We start from the raw sequence: 23,267 nt of genomic DNA, 5'->3' as shown, positions 1-23,267 counted from the left end.
CTGGGACACCAGGAGGGACATACAGCCAGGGAACGTGTGCACCTTCTCCATAACAGGCACATATCCTGAGGGTCATCACGCTCTCCCACACCCTCCCACTGCAGAGCACAAGCCTTCTGTCACCTGTGTCCTCCAGCCCAGACTCTATCATCATGGTGGGTCTGTCTTCTTACCATGCCCTCAGGATCTCATTCTATAGCCCTGGGTTTTCCTATGGAACCCTTCTCCCAAGCCCTCCCCTCCCCCATCTCCTTCCTTAAACCCATGAATTCCCTTGATTACCACCCAAGAAAAGGCCACCTCTGCCCTCTTTCCCAGGCATCCCAACCAGAAAGGGGGTCAACATTCTCCTAGGTCCCATGGCTATTTTAAAGGCCACCTTGTACCTTCATTCTAAAACCTCTGTTCTTGATGCTTTTGCTACAGGGAAATTTACCTTCCCACCTGGAACAACTAAAAAAAATTAAAGGGTAAAATATGTGGAAAGGTTTTCAAGACAACGGCCACCAGGCAATGAAGAACAGTGGTCCCCAACAGAAGGGAAATGAGAGGAGCCCTTTCACGGCCCAGCTTTCTGTCTGGAAAGCACATAGTTCTGGGCCACAGCAGAGGAGCCAGGTGGAGTCCAGCAACTCCTGAGGCCAAGGCACTGGCATGCACAGACAGACCCCTGGAGGGGACAGAGTGGCACAGAGATGTGCAGGCAGACATCCACGCCAGGCAAAGCAGCACTCTATAAAGGGTTAACAGGAGCAACCCTCGAGTTCACAGGGAACCGGGGACAGTCACTCCTCCTCCCAGTCACAGTGGAAAACTTCCTAATTCTCAGGGCACTGGACAAAGTACTCAGGAGACTTTTGCCTCAGTCTGGGGCAAAATCAGCCCTAGTCTAAACATTCCTCTGGCCCCACCAACAAAACTTAAAAGAAAGACCCACCAGAATCAAACTGTTTCTAAGTAACTTAACCACATCCCAGAAAAAAGGTCAAGAATATTTATAGAAATACAAAAATATCCAGCATCCAATAAGAAAAATTCAGTGTCTTGGCATCCAATCAGAAATTACCAGGCATGCAAGGAAGCAAGAAAACACAAACTGTAATGAGGAGAAAAATCAATTAGAACCAACCTGAAATGACAGGTGACAGAGTCAGCAGACAGACATTTGCACACTGTTACAACTGCAGTCCCAGTCTTCAAAAACCCAGAGGAAAAACTAGACATGTTAAATGGAGACATGAAAGACACACAAAGACCCAAATAGAATCATAAAAATACTCAATCCAAAAAAAGGCAGAAGAGGAAAAGAGAACAAAGCACACACTGTACTTTTCCTGTTAGCCTCTACCGGAGGGTACCTTAGGTGGAACCACAGCTGGGGTTCTGCTTCCTCCACCCCCCCACCCCCCCCACTCCCTAACCAATACTCACCACTTCCTAAACAGGCAGAGGGTCTCTCACAACCAACACTCTGCACAGGGCCCCACCTCCTCCCGCCCTCCCTCCCTACTTGGCAAAGTCCTGCCTGCTCTTCAATCCAAAGTTCATCCCCAGCACCTCACATCAAGCTTTCCCGAGCCCTTCCTCAGAATTCACATGGGAGTCTGTTTACACCTCTTTTACAGTATCACATTATAACCATCTGATTTTAAGTATTTTTATTTATTTTAAATTATGAAAATATTTCAAAATATAAAAAGGTCCACAGAAGAGCATGACAAATACCCATATACTGAGATTTAATAAATGTTAAGAACTGTTCACATATGCCTGCTACTTAAAAAAACCACACTTTCTAATACATCGAGGAACCCACAACCCGTTCCACTCCCTTCCTCCTGAAAGATAATCGTTAACTTGCAGCATCATAACTGCATTCTTTCACTGTTCATGTGTCTATGAGTAATGCACTATTTTAAGAATATACTGAAATACTTTATAACATACACATGTGCTCTCCAATTGTTTGTGGGTTTTTTTAAATCCTCACCTAAGGATATTTTTCCATTGCTTTTCAGAGAAAGTGGAAGGGAGGGAGGGAGAGAAAGAGAGAGAGAGAGAGAGAAACATTGATGTGAGAGAAGCACATCAATTGGTTTCTTCCAGCATGCACCCTGACCAGGGCTAGGGATCAAGCTTGCAACCGAGGTACATGCCCTTGATCAAAATCGAACCTGGGACCCTTCAGTCCGCGGGCTGACACCCTAACCACTGAGTCAAACCAGCCAGGGCTCTCCAATTGGTTTTGGTTTTTTAAAAATATATATTTATTGATTTCAGAGAGAGGAAGGGAGAAGGAGAGAGAGATAGAAACATCAATAATGAGAGAGTTATTGATCGGCTGCCTCCAACACGCGCCCCCCACTGGGGATCCAGCCCACAACCTAGGCATGTGCCCTGACTGGGTATCAAACTGGGATCTCCTGGATCATAGGTCGATGCTCAACCACTCAGCCATGCGGGCGGGGCTCTCCAATTGTTTTAAGACCAACTTTGTATTTCAGAAAAGTATCTATACTGCTACAGGTAGTTCTAATTCTTTCACTTTGAATATGGTAGGCACTATTCCTCTATATAAAAAGGAGTTTTTGTCAGATCCCTATTGAAGCATTCCCAGGCTGTTCCTGATTTATCACTACCACAAACGAGGTGCCTGGACATTCTGGACACGCACCCTCTTGTGCAGTGAGTATTTCCCAGCTTCTATTATCTTGGACATGGAACTGCTAGGCCACAAGACAAACACCTCTCGGTTTAGCAGACACAGTCAACTGCCTCCAGAGCTCTACTACATCCGTGCACTGCCCAATCAGCTCAATGTGCAGGCAGCTCACCACAGCCCCAGTTCACAGGGCAAAGTCCCAGAACAGGCCCAGGCCACAAGGTTAATAAATGTCAGTTCCAGAACTTGAACCCAGCTGGCTAACAGAAAAGTCCACATTCTCCGTCTCCACATGACACCAGATTCTGGCCCAGTCGATGAAGAGAAAAGGTATCCAAACAGGTGAAGGAGGAGTGATGAAGGTGGAGAGAGATAACATGAAGGTACTACCCAGGGCTGCATGGTCCAGGGAGGGCCATGGGCAGAGCCAAGAAAGGGACAGAGCTAGGTCTCATAGTCTCAAGGGGAAATGAGATCCTGGGGAGAGAGAGGTGCAGGTCTTTAAAATGGAGCAATGGTTTCTTTATGGGGTGACAAAACGCTCTGGAGTTAGTCGTGATGGCTGCACAAACTTGTAAATATACTAAAAGTCACTGAATTGTACACTTTAAGACGGTGGATTTCAGGGTATGTGAATTATACCTAAATGAGAAAGTGAAACATCAGCAGGCTGACAGGTGGCAGTCAAATTCCTGACGAGAAGCTCCAAAGGTTTGACTGCCAACAGCAGCCCAGACAGAGGGGACCAGGCACAAAGAGAGAGAATGAGACAAAGAGAACTCCACCCCAAAGAGCCTGAGCTCTAGCAGAGAAGACAGGTCCCAAAGGACTCTGGCAGGGCCTACTGTGAGGGAGATGGCCAGGCAGGCACAGGCCCAGAGCATCCTATCTTCCAGCCTTGAGGACAGAACCACCCAGTTTCCTGTGCCTTGGGGCATCCCTGTAGACTGGGATAGAAACACTGACCTCCTAGAGTGGGTATAAGGGCTGGCTGGGGCAAGTCCAGTGCTTGGAGCCAGGCCTGCCCCGGGAGTGCCTGGTGTAATTAGCTCTCACAGTGTTCATGGAGTGGAAGACGTGTCTTCCACAAAGGTGGTATGCCTGGTGGCTGAACCTCAACTTCAGATGCAACTGCCTAGCCAGAAGCTCAGCCCCACCACTTACTGACCTAAGTTTCTTAAACTCTCGGCATCTCAGTCTCCCCAACTGTAAAACATAGATGATGTTAGTATATACCTCAAAGGGTCAATGCGAAAATGAAACAAGATAATCTATATAAAATGCCCAACACATGCCTGGCAAACAGTAAGCGTCCAGTAAGTATAAACAACTGTTATCATTCAGGAGCAAGAGGCTGTTGGTCAGAGAAGACCTCCCTGGCCTGAGTTTCATTCATTTTATTTTTTTACATTTTTATTTATTTTTATGTGGTTTTTTTTATTGATTTCAGAGAGAGAGGAAGGGAGAGGGAGAGATAGAAACATCAATGATGAGAGAGAATCACTGATCAGCTGCCTCCTGCACGCCCCCTACTGGGGATCAAGCCCACAACCCCAGCAAGTGCCCCAACCAGAACTGAACCTTGATCTCCTGGATCATAGGTCAATGCTCAACCACCAAGCCATGTCCGCCAGGCAAGTTTCACTCATTTTAAATTCATGGCCACAAATCTCAAGTGGGAGCTAGTTTCCCTCTCTTAAGACAACTGTGACAAATTTCAGATGAGCACAAATTCTGTGTAGCTCCTTATATCAAGAAGTGAAGTCTACCTGCCATCCCGTGACTCCTGTAACCTGCTGCAGAAGGTGGCACGATGGGGAGAGGAACAGGTGCAGCTCGGAGCCTCAGCTTCAAGAGGCTTTACAGCTTCTACCCTCAGCCTCTTGGAATCCTGTGACCAGTGTGTAAGGACCCATTAGGCCTCCCTAGGGTGATGAGGCCTGAGCATTGAGCCAAGGCCCCAGTTATATACAGAAGTGGAGAGGAGCCATCCGGCTGAACTCAACCCAAACTGGGCTGAACCCACAGACTCCTGACCAGAAACAAAGATGTTTGTTTTAATCCACACATTACTGGGATGGTCGGATGCAACAGATAACTAATACTTTTTATTCCTTCTATTCTTTCCTCCACCCTCCAGCACCCATATGCCCTGAATTCACAGAAAAAGCAAAAGGTCTCACCTGGGACCTCTCCCATTCCCTGCCTTCCTCCTGCTATGATGGAAATGGGTCCTTGCTCCCAAAGGCCAGCCCTCCCCCATTTTCTAGTCCGCACCCCTCACACTTTCCCAAAGCTGCTCCTCTGTGCATCTCCCTCTGGAATCTCCAGTGCCTTCTGGTCTGTGTGCACATGCCTGCACAACATGTGCACCGGCAAACACCCTGCCCCAGACATTTCTCCAATCCCTGTTCACAGCAAAGCTTCCTCAAGGAACTGTCTGCTCTTTCTGCCCCCATCCCTCTCCTCCTATCAGGCCTCGCTACCCATCGTACCACCAGACTGTTTCTGTCTAGGAAGCCAGTGACGACCAAGAACTACCCCTCCGTTCATTCAACACCTCATTCAACACCTCATGGTCTGACGTGGAAGGAGCAGCCTCTTGTAGGCTCCTTGGCACCACACCCTCCTAATTTCCTCACTCCTGTAGCTACCCCTTGTCAGCTTCCACTTCCTCTACAAGCAAGAGTGCCCCAACATCTAGTCCTGGTCTCTCTTCCCTCCCTTTGGCACATATAATGCAGGACTTAAAAGTCCAGCCTGAGAGTTCTGGTTCCAGAAGTGGTGAAGCAGCTTGATGATAATAATTACAAACTCTAGACAAAATATTAAAACAGCTATTTGAAGGTGCTGGAGACCAACTGAAGGCATGCAGAAATTGGAGGAAACAGAATCGTGGGAAGAAGAGAACAGAAGCCTGGCTGGGCGTGGCTCAGCACTTGAGCATCAACTTGGGATCCAGGAGATCCGGTTTGACTCCCGGTCAGGGCACATGCCCAGGTTACAGGCTCAATCCCCAGTTGGGGGCGTGCAGGAGGCAGCTGATCAATGCCAACTCTCTCATCATTGATGTTTCTCTCTCTCTCCCTCTCCATTCCTCTCTCTGAAATCAATAAAGATATACTTTTTTTAAAAAAAAAGAAGGGGCCCAGCCCTTGTGGCTCAGTGGTTAAGCATTGACCTAGGATCCAGGAGATCACAGTTAGATTCTCGGTCAGAGCACATGCCGAGGTTTCGGGCTTGATCCCCAGTGGGGGGCACACAAAAGGCAGCCAATCAATGACTCTCATCACTGATGTTTCTCTCTCTCCCCCCTTTCCTCTGAAATCAATAAAGACATATTTAAAAATAAATAAAATAAATTTTAAAAAAGAAGAGAACAGAAATTGGAGCTCAACACTGAGGGTACCCCCAATGCTCAGAGAGCTGAACAGCAGTGCGTAGGTCAGATAGTGCTTACAGAGTCATACTACTGGAGGAAAAAAGAGTTCAGAGGTCAGAGATCAGGGCTACAGAAAAGCTGAAAAGATGAAAACTGAAGGGGAAATCCAACAAAGAAGGGAAAATCCTCAAAAATCTGCATTAAAATTCCTCCCAAATCCTTGGCTCACTCCTGAGCTGCACACAGTGGGATGAGATAGATGCCAAGAAACCAAACACGAAAAAAAGTCAAACTCATAGAAACAGAGTAGGAAGTGACTGCCAGGGTGGGGGGAAGGGGTAGAAGAAGCTGGTAAAAGGTGCAAACACTCAGCTATGAGATGAATGTGGTCGGAGGACCAAATGTGAAACGTGGGGACTGTAGCTGACGGCACCATGTTGTAAAATTGAAATTTGCTAAGGGGGCACAAGTTAAATGTTCTCTCTCTCTCTCACACACACACATACACATATATATATGGGAGGTGATGGATATGCTAATTAACTAGATGGGAAGAACCCTGTCACACAAGGTATATACACATATGTAAAATTATCATGTACTTTAAATACCTTACCATTTTATAGGTGATTTATACCGCAATAAAGCTCAGAGAGAGACAGAGAGACAGAGACAGACATAGCAACCGACCAAGCAGAAAGCAGCTATTGTGAGGTGAAAGAGATAAGCAAAGATTTCAACAGTTGTCTAACACTGGAAGATACAATTTGGAGTGTTCGTTCTGCCAAATTAGAAGGGTTTTCCATTAAAACTCCAGACGGGCCATATCTTAAGAGTAAAAAACATGCTGAACTAAGGGCTGTGCCCTAAAACTTAGGACAAAAACAAAACAGATCCACCCTTGAAAAGCTTCTACAGGATCAAGATGATCTCCCAGTAATTTAATAGCTAGCCCTAACAAAACTTAACACTCTTTAAGGGAAGATAACCTAAAACAGTCTCTAGAATGTACTGTCCACAGTGTCCATTATACAACAGTTACTAGACATGCAAAGCAGAAAAATGTAACCCCTGATCAAGAGAAAAAACCATCTGCAGAACCCACAAATGACCATATGTTGCAGCTGGCAGACGAGAACTTCAAAACAGCAATTATAAATATGTTACAAGATTTTGGGAAAAGAGGGCAGAAGGGATGAACAGGTGGGAAATTAGCAGAGACTTGCAAACTTGAAAGAAGAACCAAAAGGAAATCATAAAATTAAAAATACCTGGAATTCCAGTACCTGGAATTAAATGTCACTGGATAAAAATGATTGAATAGAGTGAACAAGGAAAAGCAATGGATTTACAAAATATACTCATGTAAACAATGAGAGAAAATAATTTTTAAAATACAGCCAGCCCAGCTGGGCGTGGCTCAGCGGTTGAGCATCGACCTAGGATCCAAGCGATCAGGGTTCAATTCCCGGTCAGGGCACATGCCCGGGTTGCGGGCTCGGTCCCCAGTTGGGGGCGAGCAGGAGGCAGCTGATCAATGACTCTCTCATCATTGACGTTTCTCTCTCTCTCCCTCTCCTTTCCTCTCTCTGAAATCAATAAAGATATATTTAAAAAAATAAATAAAATAGAGCCAAGCTCAGCAACTGTGGGATAATATCAAACAATCTAAAATAGATGTTACTGGAGTGCCAAGAGGAAAGGAGAATGAAACAAGAGCGAAAAGGTTTCCTAAGTTAATTAAATATGTCAACCCAGAAAGCCACGGGTTGAAGAAAATCCAGGAAGGATAAATATAAAAACACCAAACTCAGAAAATTACCATCAAACTGAATGAGAAAAAATGTAATAGAAATAGAGTACTTATTTATTTAATAAAAATAAATAAAAAGGAGAGAAACAAGATGGCGGTGTAGGTAACAGCTGCACCCGCAACCACATCAAAATTACAACTAAAATACAGAACCACCATCGCTCAGAACCTCCTGAAATCTGGCTGAGCAGAAGCCCTGCAACCAGGGAACTAAAGCAGCATTGAGACCGCTGGAGAGGTGGAGGCACGGGCAGATGGGGGCTGAATCGGGGAGATGCGGCAGGGGGCCCACACCTGGTGCTGTGGTTTAAACCAGGGAGGGACATCTCAGCGGAGGAGGTTTCCCGGAGAGGGGAGGAGTCCCAGCCTCACAGCAGGGCCCCAGCCCAGGGCTCCAGGGCCGGGAAGAAAAGTTCCCACAACTTGGGGCTGTGAAAACCAGCGGGGACTGTGGCTGAGGGTCACAGAGGGTGTGGGAGTCCCAGGCTGAGGGTCACGGAGGGTGAGGGGCCCTCCTCTTAAAGGGCCCACGCAGGGACTCAGACATGCTCCCTCTGAGCCCCAGTGCCGGGCAGCAGCTTGAAAGGAACCTGGGACATTTGGGGAGAAACTAACCTGCCTGAAATCCGGGCGAGAGGTGGAGGGGCAGCTTTCTCCCAGGCAGAAGGGCTGGCAGAGGCCACTGCTCCTTTGGCAAGCCCTCCCGCACACAGTCAGTAGGCAGGCACCATATTTGAATCACCAGCACCTCACTCACACCCTTGGCCCCGCTCCTCCCTACCTGCAAGCTCATCCAGGCCATTTCCAGGGGCTTTTCTGTGCAAGTGGCCTCTCAAGCCTCATGCTTAGGACTTTCCTAAAATCTCTCAAACAAGCAGCAGCGTGTCCCATACGGCTTGATAAGTGGTTCCAGGCCTGGCACTAACGGCAGCCTGCATTGGTTCATAGCTTGGCCTCTCCTGGACACCTCCAAGCCGAGCACAAGTAGCAGCCAACTACGGTTTGCAGTGTAGCCCATGCTGGGTGGCCCTGGGCAAGGCACTGGCACAGGCTGACTTTGCACCTCCCAGGAGATCCCAGAGACAGTGCACCTGGTGGTCAGACTCGACCACGCTGGATTACAACCCTACCACATCCACAAGTGACACACTCAAGGGGCACACTTGGTGAACACCAAAGCCCCACTGAAGTAAATCCTGATCCACAGGGGTGTCCCCAGCACAGCAGCTCTTTGGCTGTAGTTGCAGCTGGTCCTCACAGCTGACTGGCCGGGGGTCAATTCCTCCCAGTGACGCCAACAGCAACCAAGGCTCAACTACAACAGGACAGTGCACACAGCCCACACAGGGGAGCACCTAGAAGACCCAGCTCAGGTGACTGGAGAGGCTGAGCCACTGGACCCTACAGGACACTGACTACACAAAGCCACTCTACAAATTCCAGGAGACATAGCAGCTCTACCTAATACTTAGAAACAAACACCTGGAAGCAGCAAAAATGTGGAGGCAAAGAAACATGCCACAAAGGAAAGAACAGGAGAAATCTCTAGAAGAGGAACAAAATGAAATAGATCCAAGCAAGCTAACAGATACAGAATTCAGAACTTTATTTATAAAGTTGTTTAAGCATATTATTAGAGAAATAACTGAGAAAATTGATAACATAATAAAGTACCAATTTGAAATGAAGGCTACAAGAACTGAAGTGAAGAATAATTTACAGGGAATCAAGAGCAGAGTAGAGGACACTGAGAATCAAATCAGCAATTTGGAACATGAGGAAACAAAAACACCCAACCAGAAGAGAAAAAAGAAAAAAAAATCCAGCCCAGCCAGGCGTGGCTCAGCGATTGAGCATTGACCTAGGATCCAGGCGATTGGGGTTCGATTCCCGGTCAGGGCACATGCCCAGGTTGCAGGCTCGATCCTTAGTCAGGGGCATGCCAGAGGCAGCCGATCAATGACTCTCTCATCATTGATGTTTCTATCCCTCCCTTCCTCTCCTTTCCTCTCTCTGAAATCAATAAAGATATATTTAAAAATGAAAAAAGAATCCAGAAATATGAAGATAGTATAAGCAGTCTCTGGGACAACTTCAAGAGGCCCAATATTCATATTATTGGGATGCCAGAAGGGGAAGAAAGAGAGCAAGAAATTGAAAACCTATTTGAAAAAATAATTACAGAAAACTTCCCCTACCTGAGGAAAGAAATAGACTTACAAGTCCAGGAAGCACAGAGGGTCCCAAACAAGAGGAACCCAAACAGGTCCACAGCAAGGCACATCATAATTAAAATGCCAAAGGTTAAAGACAAAGAGAGAATCTTAAAAGCAGCAAGAGAAAAGCAATTAGTTACCTACAAGGGAGCACCCATACGACTGTCAGCTGATTTCTAAACAGAAACCTTGCAGGCTAGAAGGGAGTGGCAAGAAATATTCAAAGTGATGAAAAACATGGAAAGACAACCAAGACTGTTCTACCCAGCAAAGCTATCATTTAGAATTGAAGGTCAGATAAAGAGCTTCACAGATAAGAAAAAGCAAAAGGAGTTCATCACCACCAGACCAGCACTACAGGAAAAGTTGAAGGGTCTTCTTTACGAAGAAGCTAATGAACAAAAGAATCTGATGAACTAAATATATCCAGAGACATTGACGCATGCAACAGATGATCATATTTCAGAGGAAAGAGGGAAGGGGGGTGGAGGGGGGAAGAGATTAACCAAAGTGATATGCATATGTGCATAACCCATGGACACAGTCAATAATGGGGTAAAGGCCTGGGGAGGGGGTGGGAGCAAAGTGGAGGGGGTCAATTGGGGGGGGGGAAATGGGACACCTGTAATGCTCTCAACAATAAAGATAAATAAATAAATAAATAAGTAAATAAATAAATATAAAAAGCACAGTATCCAAAAATAAATAAATAATAAATAAACAAATAAAATATCTTAGAACACAGCAAAGACATCAGGTGAAAATGAGAATGACAACTGACTTTTCACCAGAAACATCAGACTCTGAAAGATAATGGAGTAACTTCTTTAAAGGGCTGAAAGAAAAACCTGTCAACCTAGAATTCTATAACCAGCAAAAAAATCTTTCAACACTGAAGGGTAAACAGAGACCTTTTCGGACAAACAACAGCTGAGGGAATCTGTCCCTGGCACACCCACAATATAAGAAATACTGAAGGAAGAGCTCAGGCTGAGGACAATGATCCCATCTAGAAATGTGATCTGCAAAAACAAGAACTTCCCAACTCATTATAAAGGCCAGTTACCCCTGATACCAAAATCAATGATATCACCTGAAAATAAAATATGCAAGCAAATATCTCTTATGAACACAGATGCAGAAATCCTCAACAAAACATGAGCAAACCAAGTCCAGACACACATAAAAAGGGTTATACACTACATCAAGGGGATTTATCCTAAGAATGCAAGGTTGCTTTAACATCTGAAAATCAATAAATTCAACACACCATGTATTGAGAGCATAAAGGGCAGAAACCATATGATTGCCCAGCCGAGTGTGGCTCAGTTGTTGAACATCAACCTATGATCCAGGAGATTGGGGTTCAATTCCTGGTCAGGGCACATGCCCAGGTTGGGGGCTCGATCCCCAGTCAGGGGCGTGCAGAAGGCAGCCGATCAATGACGACTCTCTCATATTGATGTTACTCTCTCTCTCTCTCTCTCCCCCTCTTTGAAATCAATAAAGATATATTTAAAGAAACAAAACAAAAACAAATGATCATCTCAAAAGATGCATAAGAAGCAACGGACAAAATCCAACACCTTTCATGGTAAAAACATTCCACACAATAGGACTAGAACACAACTTCCTCAACAACTGAAGGCCTACTATCTCCATTCCTATTCAACACTGGATTAGAGGCAGCAGCCAGTACAACGGTGCAAAAAAAAAGAAATAAGAGGCATAACAATTGGGAAAAGTAAAACTGTCTTTATTTGTAGATAATGATTATGTAGCTAGAAAGTCAAAGGAATACACAAACACTTTAAGAACTAAGGGAATTGAGCAAAGTTGCAGGATACACGATCAGTACATACCAATTATGTTTTTGTACATTAACAAATAATTGAAAAACTATAAAAATATTTTAAATAACATCGAAAGTATCATATATCTACAAATGGATTGAATGTAAAAGTGTACCACCATACTGAAAACTACAAAAAACTGCTGAGAAAAATTAAAGATTTAAATAAATGGAAAGAGGCACCATGTGCACAGATCAGAAGATTCAACGTTAATTCAATTCTAAAATTAATCTATGGATTCAATGTAATTCCAAACAAACTCCCAGCAAAACTTTTTGTACAAACTGAAAAGCATATTCTAAAACTGGCAGAAAATTTTGTAGAGAAGTAAAAGTGAAGGTTACACTACCTGATTTCAAGACTTATCATTAAGTGACAGTAATTCAGACAGTGTGGTGTTGGGCACAGGATAGAAAAATTGACCAATGGACCGTAACAGAAAGCCCAGAAATAAGCCTACACATACACCTTCAAGTAATTTATAACAAGAGGCTCCAATGCAATTTAATGCAAAAAGATAGTCTTTTCAATGAATTATGCTAAAATGATTATATAACCCACATGGAAAAAAAAAGTTTCCTGATTCCACCTCACCCAAAAAATAATGCAAGATGGGTCGGTCAGAATGTAGATCAGCCCTGGCCAGTGAGGCTCAGTTGGTTGAAGTGTCGTCCAATACACCAAAAGGTCCAGGGTTTGATTCCCGGTCAGAGCACATACCGAGGTGGTCGGTTCGGTCCCCGGTTGAGGTGCATATGAGAGGCGAACAATCAATGCTTCTCTCTCTCTCTCTCCCCCTCCCTTCCTTTCTCTAAAATCAATTAACATATCCTCGGATGAGAATTGGAAAAAAAAAAGGGAAAAAAAAGAAAGTAGATCAATATTTGCTTGGAGATGGAGGGGCAGGGAAGGGTGGGAGTGAGGGATCACAAAGGGGCATGATGAAACTTGGGGGTGATGGATATGTACACTATTTTGACTGTGATGACTTTACATGTGTACACATGTACCAAAATTTCAACAAAGCTGTTAAAAAGAAAAAGATGAATCATAAACCTAAATACAAATGTCACCGCTATAAAGTTTCCACCAAAAAAAAGAAAAATATTGACATAGTTTTAATTCATCCGAACTAAAATTTTCTGTTCATCACAAGACACCATTAAGAAACAAATAGGGTGCTGGCTGGTGTGGCTAAGTTGTTAGAGCACCATCCAGAGCACAGAAGGGTCAGGGGTTCGATTCCCAGTCAAGGGCACATACCTGGGCTGCGGGTTCATTCTCCACCCCCAGTCAGGGGAATGTGTGGGAGGCAACCAGTCCATGTCTCTCTCTCACACTGATATTTCTCTTTCTCCCCCTCCCTCCCTTCCACTCTCTCTGAAAAGCAATGGAAAAAATATCCTCAGACGAGGATAAAAAAGAAAAAGAAAAAAAAAAAAGAAACAAATAGGCAAACCATAAATAGGAAAAAATATTCACTCCTCACTTCCTCTCCTCCTCCCGCTCCCTCACTATATTGTATGTCCATACACACATCATAAAGGACTCATAACCAGAACATATTTTTTAAAGATATTTTTATTGGTTTTTAGAGAGAGAGAAGAGGGAGAGGAAGAGAGAAAGAAACATCAATGCGAAAATGAAACACTGATCTGCTGCCTCCTGCATACCCCCCATCAGGGATAGAGCCCCAAACCCAGGCATGTGCCCTGACCAGGAATCGAACCAGCAAACTTTTGGTGCACGGGACAATGCCCAGCCAACTAAGCCACAGAGGCCAGGGCCAGAATTTATTTTTTTAAACTCCTAAAAATAAATAAAAGACAAACAATCTAGTAAAAAGTGGGCAAAAGGCCTGAAACTTCACAAGAGATATACAGGTAGCCAATAAGCACATGTTAAGCTGCTTGCCATTGTTATTCATCAGAGAAATACGAATTAAAACCACAGTGAGATACCACTACCACCTGAATGGCTAACATTAAAGACTGGCAATACCAAGTGCTGACATGGATGTGGAGAAACTGGGACTCTCATGTATTACTGACGGGAGTAAAAAAAAAAAAAAAGAAAAATATTGACATATTTTTACTTCATCCAAACTAAAATTTTCTGTTCATCACAAGACACCATTAAGAAACAAGTAGGGCCCTGGCTGGTGTGGCTCAGGTGTTAGAGCACCAGCCAGAGCACAGAAGGGTCAGGGGTTCAATTCCCGTTTGGTACCAGTTTGGAAAACTGTTTGGCAGTTTCCAAAAAAGTTAAACACAACTCAGTACTATGACCCATCAATCCCCTCCCCCCAAAATAATATATGTCAACAAAAGCCATGAATAAGAATCTTCAATGACTTTAGTCATAATAGTCAAAAAATAAAAGCAACCCAAATGACCACCAATAGGAAAAGAGATAAACAAATGATGATACCTTCATAAAAATGAATATTACTCAAATAAAGAGACAAACTACAGATACAGGCATCAAAATCAATAAATCACAAAATCATTACACTGAGCAAAAGAAGACAGAAATAAAAGACCACATGCTTTATGACTCCATTTACATGAAGTTCATGAACCTGCAAAATTAATCTATAATGATAGAAATTAGAAACATGGTTGCCTTGGGATTTTGAGAGCTAATAACTGTAAAGAGACACAAACTTTTAGAAGTGACAGAAATGTTCTAGATCTTTGCATGAGTGATGGACACAATGGTGTATACATTTGTTAAAATTCATCAACTTTATATATTTAAGATCTGTACATTACAATGGATGTAAAATTTTCAATAATTTTTAAACGGTGGAATTTTTTAGAGAACTATAAGATTGTACAATTGCCTATTTGATGCTAAAAAGAAGAGGGCTGGCTGCTCTACATGGACATGACACGAATTCCCAGATGGCTGGGGGCAGGGTGAGAATGTGACTGTCTCTGGATCCTTTGAATTGCATTCTGCACTCAGACCACCATGGGCACAACCCACTCGTTTGCTTGCTGTGTCCTTGGGTATGTCACCTAATTGTTTTGTGCCTCGGTGTTCTTATGAGTATTAACAGGAATATTAAGAGTAACTACATCATTAGGTTGTTTTCAGAATTAAACAGTTCCCAGGTTAAAAATGTAGAATTTAGCCCTGGTTTTCACTTTGGTGTACAGTAAATTCTGTGCAAGTCACATACTCACTTTATGTCAAAATGTTATATCTCACAAGGATACAAGAATAATAAAAGGTAAAGCACTTTATTTGAAAAAAAAAAAAAAAAGAAAAAGAAGAAGAATTAAATAAGATGGTATAGGTAATACACTTTAAAAAGTACCTGGGCTTGCCCTGGCAGGTGGTTCAGTGGTTAGAGCACTGGTCTGTATAATTCTTGGTCAAGGACGCGTACCTGAGTTGCAGATTCGATCCCTGGCCCTGGTTGGGATGCATGTGGGAGGCAACCAATCCATGTCTCTTTCTCACATCCCTTCCACTCTCTAAAAATCAATAGAGAAAACATCCTCGGGTGAGGATTAACAAAAAATAAAATAAAAAGCACCTGGGCTTGTTTTTCTAAACAAGAACACACACGCACAGGCACACACAAAAGTGGTTGGTATATAATCACCTATCATCATTTAAAAATTTAAAACAGTATTTTTAAAGTTAACCTCTTCCTTAACCAAAATAAGGGGGGGAGAGGGAAGGCTTTAGTCAGCCTGCCAGGGCACAAGTCCTACTTGCTGTACCGCTCAGTTTCTTCACAGGGGTAAGGTTCCTATGCCCCAGGGGTCTTGAGGACTAAATGAAATGGGTCACAGCCGCACACAATGAACGCCAACTCCTGTGCTCCGTGTGTGTGAATAGGTGGCCATTCCCAAGGCTTTAACCACCCCCTGCTGGGGTTCCCCCGCAGCCTGGCGTCCCTCTGGCTCCAGGTCTTCTGGGAGACACCCATTACTGTCGGCCAACCTACAGTAACTCCCCACGAGGGCCACCACCCACCGTGAGCAGCGGCCGCGTCCACCCACCTGTTCCATCACCCTGAGCCCTCTGTCCCTCGGATGGGCAAGTCCCAACAGCTCTACCTGCAAAACCTCCCCACGCCCACCACCCAGGTCTGAGCCTCACCACGCCCACTCCCAGCACCGCTCCCTCTGGTCTTCCGCACGTCCCATGTCCCACCTCCCTGCTCCATCTGTGGCCAGGTCCCCGCAGGACTCGGGAGCAGGACGTGCAGGGAGCAGCGTGGCGAGCAGGCCAGGGCTCTGACCCGGGCTCCTGGCCACACGCGTCCTAGCCGGGTCCTGGAGGGGGCACCTCGGGGTCCCCGCCGTGCCCCGCTCCGCTAGCTGCTTCTCACCTTCCAGACTTGGCTCAGGTGAGTCAGGGACGCCGAACGGGGAAAGAAAGGGAAGGGGCGTGAGGACGGGAACAGCTGAGCGAGGCGGCGAAGGCCCGGGAGCTGGAGGCCAAGGGCATGGCAGAAGAGGCCGTGGGGGAGGTGACGGGGGGGGGGCAGCTGGAGAAGCCGCGGGCGGGACGCGCGGGCCGGTCCGACGTGGGGGAGGCGCGGCGACGGCGGGCACGGCCGGGGGAGACGAGGCCGGCGGCTGGGCCGCTGCTGGGACGGGCGCCGGGAGCCAACCGGGAGGCTCGGGAGCCGGAGGGCGGGCGGTCAGGAAGCTAGGACGCCAAGGGGCGGGCGCGGAGAGCGGAGACCCAGCGGGACGGACGGGGCACTCCAGGGGCCGGCGGGCGCACGGGGGAAGGCGCCGGTGTGAAGAGGAGACGGCGGGGTGGCGGCGAGGGCAAGGGGGTGACGGGGCGCGGGCAGGTGCCTGGGGACACCGGGGCCGCACGCGGGCGGACGCGGGGTCGCTGAGCGGGTACGGGGCTGAGGACAGTGGGCACCGGGGCGGGTGTCCCCGCAGACAGGCAGGGCGGGCGCGGACCTGCGGACACTGAGGTGAAGGGAGGAGGGGGGCACTGACGGGCGGACATAACGGGGGGGACACACAGGGCAGGTCACTGCAGGGAGGTCACTGGCGGGGGAGGGGCACTGGCACCGGGGCACTGGCACAGGTGGACACGCCCGGGGCACCGACGGCCGCGGGCGCTGAGGAACCTGCGGGCGGCCGCACTCACCTGCCCCGCGGGCCGGGCGTCGCGGCGGCTCCTCGGAGGCCCGGGTGGAGGCCAGGGCGTTGGCGGAGGCGAAGCCCGGGCGACCTGGGGCGGGCCGCACGCACATGGGCCCGGCCCGGCGCGGCGCCTACGGACTCGGCGCCCACGGACACTGCGCGGGCCGGCGGGCGGCTCGGGACCGGCTGGGGCCGCGGGCGGCGCTCGGGTCACTCCAAAATGGCGGCTGCGGGCCGGGCGCGCGCACGCCGGGGGCGGGGCCTCGCGGGCGCGCACGCTCGCGCTGGGGGCGGGGCGGGCCCGCTGGGTGGGCGGGGCCGCTCGCTCACGTGGCTCGTGTCGGCGACGTCCCTGCTCTGAGACCAGAGGCTGCAGCGCGAGCGTGCGGACGGCCCTGGTGCCGGGCGGGGGCGCAGCTTTCTCCTCTTTTTATCTCTGCGGTGCTGCTGAATTTCTATCCAAGCGTAGTTACGGGACAACGCGCTGGCGGTAATAAGTTTTCTAATGCAGAGTCAGCAACAGGACCCCTCCAGAGAGCGGGTCACACGTCTGGGGCTGCTGTCTCCCTGTTCTCTGGGGGGCCTTCCGCTCCGGCTGGGGTGTCCTCTGAACTGCGCGGTAACGTAGCCTGGACTTGGCCAGAGCAGGAGCGAGCGCGCCGCCCGCGTGTGCCGTGCGGAGGCCCGGCCTGCCCGTGCTTCTCACTGGACTGGGCGCGCCTGAGCAGCCGCCCAGACTTCTGTTCTTTCCAGGGGCCCCACAGGTGGTTTTGCACATTAAAATAGGTGCCCATTTAACATTTGCTGGAACTGTGTCATTCAATTAAACTAATCTCCAAAATTAGAATGATTATTTCGAGACCGCGCGAGCCGTGGGAAAATGGTGGGGAAATGAAACTAAACACCTACGGCACAGACCGCTCCCGGCAGCGCCCGGCCCCGCTCCGCCGCGGCCCTCCCAGCGGCGGCCGACCTGCACTCGCCTCTGCGGAGCTTGGTCGCCAGGGGGCGCGAGAGGGCTTGCTCCGGGCCTGGCTCCGCGGCCTGCAGGCGCCGGCTCGGGTGGCCTGACTTCCCAGCTTCCGGGGCCTGCAGCCCGCGCTCCCTGGCACCCCTCGGGCGGCTTGATAGCAGAGCGTCTACCCCTGAATTCCTTTCCCCAGTGTCCTGCGGGGCAGATCTCCGGCAAGTTCCTTGGGGTGAACTTCCAGGAAGCGGGGGTAAAAAAGTCATCAGCTTTACAACTGACAAAGAGAAACCCCTGCAGAAGCTGGGGGTGCTGTGGGTTCAGCTGCAGAACGGGGGCTCGGGGCCAGGAGGTGCCTTCCTCTGGCAGTGACCCCCCAGCACTCTGTACCGACAAAGCTTAGCATCGTGCCACCTGCGAAAGAGAAACGCTCCGGCTCCGTTATCGCAGGGCAGGCAAAAAGAAATGGATTTGGGGCTGAGGCAGTAAGTGCACAAGGGGCGGAGTCCAGCCCTCTGGATAGTCGAAGTGGGTATGCGTCCTTTGAAACACTTTAACTTCCAAACAACTTATATTTTCACTTAACAAGATACAGCCGCCCTTATTGCAATGGAAGAAAGTTCCACTCTTTCCCCAAATGAGCATATGCACAGTCCCAACAGTCATAGTATCTATCACTGGTACATTAATTACTCCTCAAATTCTGTCACTGTCTCACTGAATATTCTCGTGTTCTTCTGTTAAAAGTAAAGAGTAAAGTTAACTTCTGACAACTTGCATATTTTAGAGAAGAAAATGGTTACTATGTACAAATAAACACATTATTACATGCAAAGCTGCTACAAAGCTTGTTTCTGTAACTGGTGACAAGATAGGGGCTCTTTAACAGATTTCCCTTCTAAATTACCTTGTAGTGTACACTGATAAAGACTACCTGCAACCTGAAACAAACAATCAGCCGGGAGGATCTGTAGGAGGAGCTAGGGCTCATGGAAGTTCTTACTCTCTAAGCGTAATGGTGAGAACCCTCGAGGAAGAATTCTGTGTTTATAATAAAGCTCCATGGTTCTAAATTCCCCTCCCCTTAACTTCCTTTTCCCTTCTGTAAACACACCTCCATCCTGGCTCACAGGCCAGGGTGTGCACGTGGCTTGCAATGTCTATATGCACTGGGTTGCAACCCTTTCTTTTTCCCAAATAAATTCTTTTTGGTGATGAAACACCTAGTCAATATTATTTTTCAGCCAACAACAGAACAGCTAAAACAAAGCCAAGCCAAATTCAGGATTTCTGATACAGGAGACCAAATGAAATTAATGCTACTGCTAAGAAAACCAAATGTAAAATTATGCACCAATAAATTGGAAAAAGTAAACCCGAGGTAAAATGAGGACTGCCTCTGGAGTGCCATCAGGGCAGAGGGAACTGTTCTTCTCTCTATAGCCCCCACAGTGCAGCAGGATGCAGGCCAGTGCACCGGAAGACCTCTCTGCTCCGTAAACCCCAGTGTGGCAAACACAGGGCGAGCCACGCCTGTGTTCTTTGGAAAGAAAACCATGAAAGCAGCCAGAGAAACATGAGCCATCGCATGAAGGGGAACGATGGTGATACAACCAATAGCTGACTTCTTGCCAGAGACAACTGAGGCCATAAGACAGTAAAATGGCATAATGTAAAGTGCTGAAGTAAAAGGAAGATCTGTCGTGGGTTCAGTTCCCCACCAAGGGCTCGTACCTCGGCTGCAGGCTCCATCCCCAGCCCAGTCAGGGTGGGTGCTGGAGGCAACCAATCAATGTGTCTCTCTCACATTGATGTGTCTCTTTCTCCCTCCCACTCTCTCTGAAAAGCAATGGAAAAAATATCCAAGGGTGAGAGTTTAAAAAAAAAAAAAGCAAAGGAGAGCAAATATTGGGGGGGAAAAACAGAGAGAAGAAAGATAAACAGAAGGAATGCTGTGCATCTTAATATATATTCTGAGAGAGAGAGAGAGGGAGAGAGAGAGAGAGAGAGAGAAAGGGAGAGGGAGAGGGAGAGAGAGAAACACCTATCGGCTGCCTCCTGCGTGTACCTCGACCAGGGATGGAACCAAACCGGCGACCTTTCAGTGCACGAGGTCACACTCAACCAACTGAGCCACATCTGCAGGGGCAAGAAATGTTTGAAATGACTCTACATAGTACTGAATGAAGGTTCTAGCCTGTGCGATGAGGCACGAAAATAAAGTCACACAGATTAGAAAGAAGCAAAATTGTCTTTGTTCACAAATGACATGATTATTTAGAAAATACTATGAAATTCACACAAAAAAAACAAACAAAAAAAACTAGAAAGAATGAGCTAGTTTTAATAAGGTCACAGGATATAATATTAATATACAAACAGTTATATTTGTATATACAAAAAACAAACAATCTGAAAATGGAATTAAGAAAAAAAATTCCATTTACAATTGCATCAATTGCCTTGGCTGGCATCTGGGGACCTGATGTCAGGGCAGTTGCCACCGGTACCAGGAGGGACCAAAGTGGAGCTTTATGTCCACATTATTTGCACAAACAGTATGACTTACACTCTACATCTGCTTTCTCTCTGGGTGTCTGGAATTTTGGCAGGCACCAGGCAGACTATCTGACCGGCACTGTAAGGGGTTGAATGGCAGTTCCCTCAAAATATACATCTACCCAAAACCTGGGAACGTGTTCTTTGGGAAACAGGTCTTTGCAGGTGTATTAAATTAAGGACCTTGAGATAGAATGTGCTGGGTCAGGGGGGGTCCTAAATCCAATGACGAGTGCCCTTCTAAGAAAAGAAGACGCACAGGAGGAGGTGATGTGAAGACAGAGGCAGAGATTGGAGTGGTGCAGTCACCAGCCACGGACTGCTCACGCCGGTGGGCACAACCGCAAGTTAGCGGAGAGGCCTGCAAAGGAGCCTCCCTCGGAGCCCTGGGAAGGAACCTGTTGACACTGTGATTTCGGTCTTCTGGCTCCTGAACTGTGAGAGAATAAATGTCTGTTGTTCTAAGCCACCTACTTTGTATCAGTTTGTTACAGCGGCCTTAGGAAAGAAACATAAGCTCCCGATAAAAGCCGGGTGCTGAGCCTCCAGTGAACTTTCCTGTTTGGCAACATTTCACATCCTTGTCACAACTCCCTAGGACAATTAAGCGGCTCCTGTGTGACTCCACTGAGAGGGGATCCTGGAAGGTGATGCCTGGTCTCCCCCAAACTCTGCCCCATGAGCTTTTTCCCTTTGTTGATTTTACTTTGTAGCCTTTTATTGTAATAAATCATGGCCATGGGAATGACTATCTGCCTCCTCCTACGCCCTCCTAGCAAACTTGGGGATGGTCTTGCAATTTCCATCCAGTAAAAACTACAAGACATTGCTAAGGAAAATTAGAGAAAACTTAAATAAATGGAGAAACATGCCATGGTTATGAATTAGAAGACTCAGAATTGTTAAGATGACAATTCTCCCTCAAATACACTGAATGCAATACCTGGGAAAATTTCAGCAGGTGGTCTTGTTTGGGTAGAAATTGACAAACTAATACTAAAATTTATACAGAAATGCAAAGGAGCAAGGCAGCCAAAACAATTTTAAAAAGAACAAAGTTGGAGGACTTACACTTGATTTCTACAAAGCTAAAACAATCAAGACAGTATAGAAATCGCATAAAGTCAGGCATAAAGGCCAATGGAACAGAACTGAGAAAACAAACCCTCGCAAATATGATCAATTGATTTTTTATTAAGGTGCTAAGTCAATTCAATAGGGAATCAATATGTTTTTAACAAATGATACTTGGAAAAATTAGTTATCTGTATGCAAAACAAAATAATTTAAACCTTTACTTCATACCACACACAAAAATGAATTCAAAATGAATAGACTTACATATGAGAGCTGAAACACTCCTAGAAGACATATAGCAGAAATTATTTGGGTTAGGACCTTGGGTTAAAAAAAGGTATCCTATATATGCCACCAAAAGCATTCTACTTATGCTAAGCACAAGAAAAAAAATTGACAAGTTAGACTTCATCAATATTAAAAACTTTTGCTCTTCAAAGGATGCCATTAAGAAAAAAAAGACAAGCCACAGGCTAGAAAAATAATTTCAAATCATATATATAATAAAGGAGTTGATTTTAGGAAAAAATACATACATAAAATGTTTTTATTAATTGTTTTCTAGAGAGAGAGGGAGAGGGACAGAGAAACATTGATCAGTTGCCTCCTGTATGCACCCCGACCTGGGATCGGATCCGAAATCTGGGTATGTGCCCTGACCAAGAATCGAACTGGTGACCTTTCTGTGCATGGGACAATGCTCAGCCGACAGAGCTACACCTGGACAGGGCTGGAAAATATATTTTTTAAAACTCTTACAACTCTGTGATAAAAAAGACAAACAATCCAATTAAAATAGGCAAAAGAGTTACTTAAACATTTCACCAAAGAAGATACTACAGCCCGGCCAGGCGTGGCTCAGCAGTTGAGCATCGACCTAGGATCCAGGCGATCGGGGTTCGATTCTTGGTCAGGGCACATGCCCGGGTTGTGGGCTCGATCAATGACTCTCTCATCATTGATGTTTCTCTCTCTCTCTCTCTCTCCCTCTCCTTTCCTCTCTCTGAAATCAATAAAGATATATTTAAAAAAAAAAAAAAAGATACTACAAATGACTTATGAGCACATGAAAGATCGTCACCAACACTAATCATTAGGGAAACGCTAAATTAACCCACAGGAGATACCACTATACACCCCTAAAATTAAAAGGACGGACACCACCAAGTTCTGGTGAGGATGTGGAGAAACTGGAAACTTCATTATGCTGGTGGCAATGTAAAATGGTATAGTCATTATGGAAAACAGTTCAACAGTTTCTTAAAAAGTTAAACATACGCCTACACTTTCATTCTTAGGTATTTACCCAAGAGAATACCCAAGAAATGTGTCCGTATAAAGGCTTGCATACAAATGTATGTAGCAGCATTATTCATAATAGGCAAAAAATAGGAGCAATCCAAACGTCTATCAATTGGTGGATGGATCGAGAAAACGTCAGATATCCAGACAATGGACTACTATCCATAAAAAGGAACCAATTACTGATACAGGCAGCAACATGGATATACCTCAACAATATTATGCTAAGTGCAAGAAAAAAGACACATTGTATTCATTACCTACTGTTACTGTAACAAATTACCACAAACTTAGTGGCTTAAAA

The 23,267-nt window shown here is 46.4% G+C and overlaps 1 protein-coding gene across 5 annotated transcripts in view; it reads right to left on the bottom strand.

Annotated features, from left to right (window-relative positions):
• PPP6R2 (protein phosphatase 6 regulatory subunit 2) overlaps positions 1 to 17,209 on the bottom strand; it is a 59,867-nt gene extending 42,658 nt beyond the window's left edge. For 3 of the 5 annotated variants that reach the window (XM_087815008.1, XM_087815007.1, XM_087815009.1), the window contains exon 1: positions 17,063 to 17,209. The gene's annotated coding sequence lies outside the window, so the exon portion shown is untranslated. Of the gene's footprint in view, positions 1 to 1,129; positions 1,325 to 15,251; positions 15,783 to 17,062 lie in introns of those variants that run through there. The other 2 variants (XM_016211689.2, XM_016211688.2) reach the window with 2 other exon arrangements.
• Positions 17,210 to 23,267: the final 6,058 nt, after the last annotated feature.

Source organism: Miniopterus natalensis, chromosome 2 (genome assembly GCF_054644295.1).
Source record: "Miniopterus natalensis isolate mMinNat1 chromosome 2, mMinNat1.hap1, whole genome shotgun sequence".
Taxonomy (NCBI): Eukaryota; Metazoa; Chordata; class Mammalia; order Chiroptera; family Miniopteridae; genus Miniopterus; species Miniopterus natalensis.
Note: the sequence above shows the minus strand (reverse complement) of the source record. Positions and strands in the feature narration are given on the sequence as shown.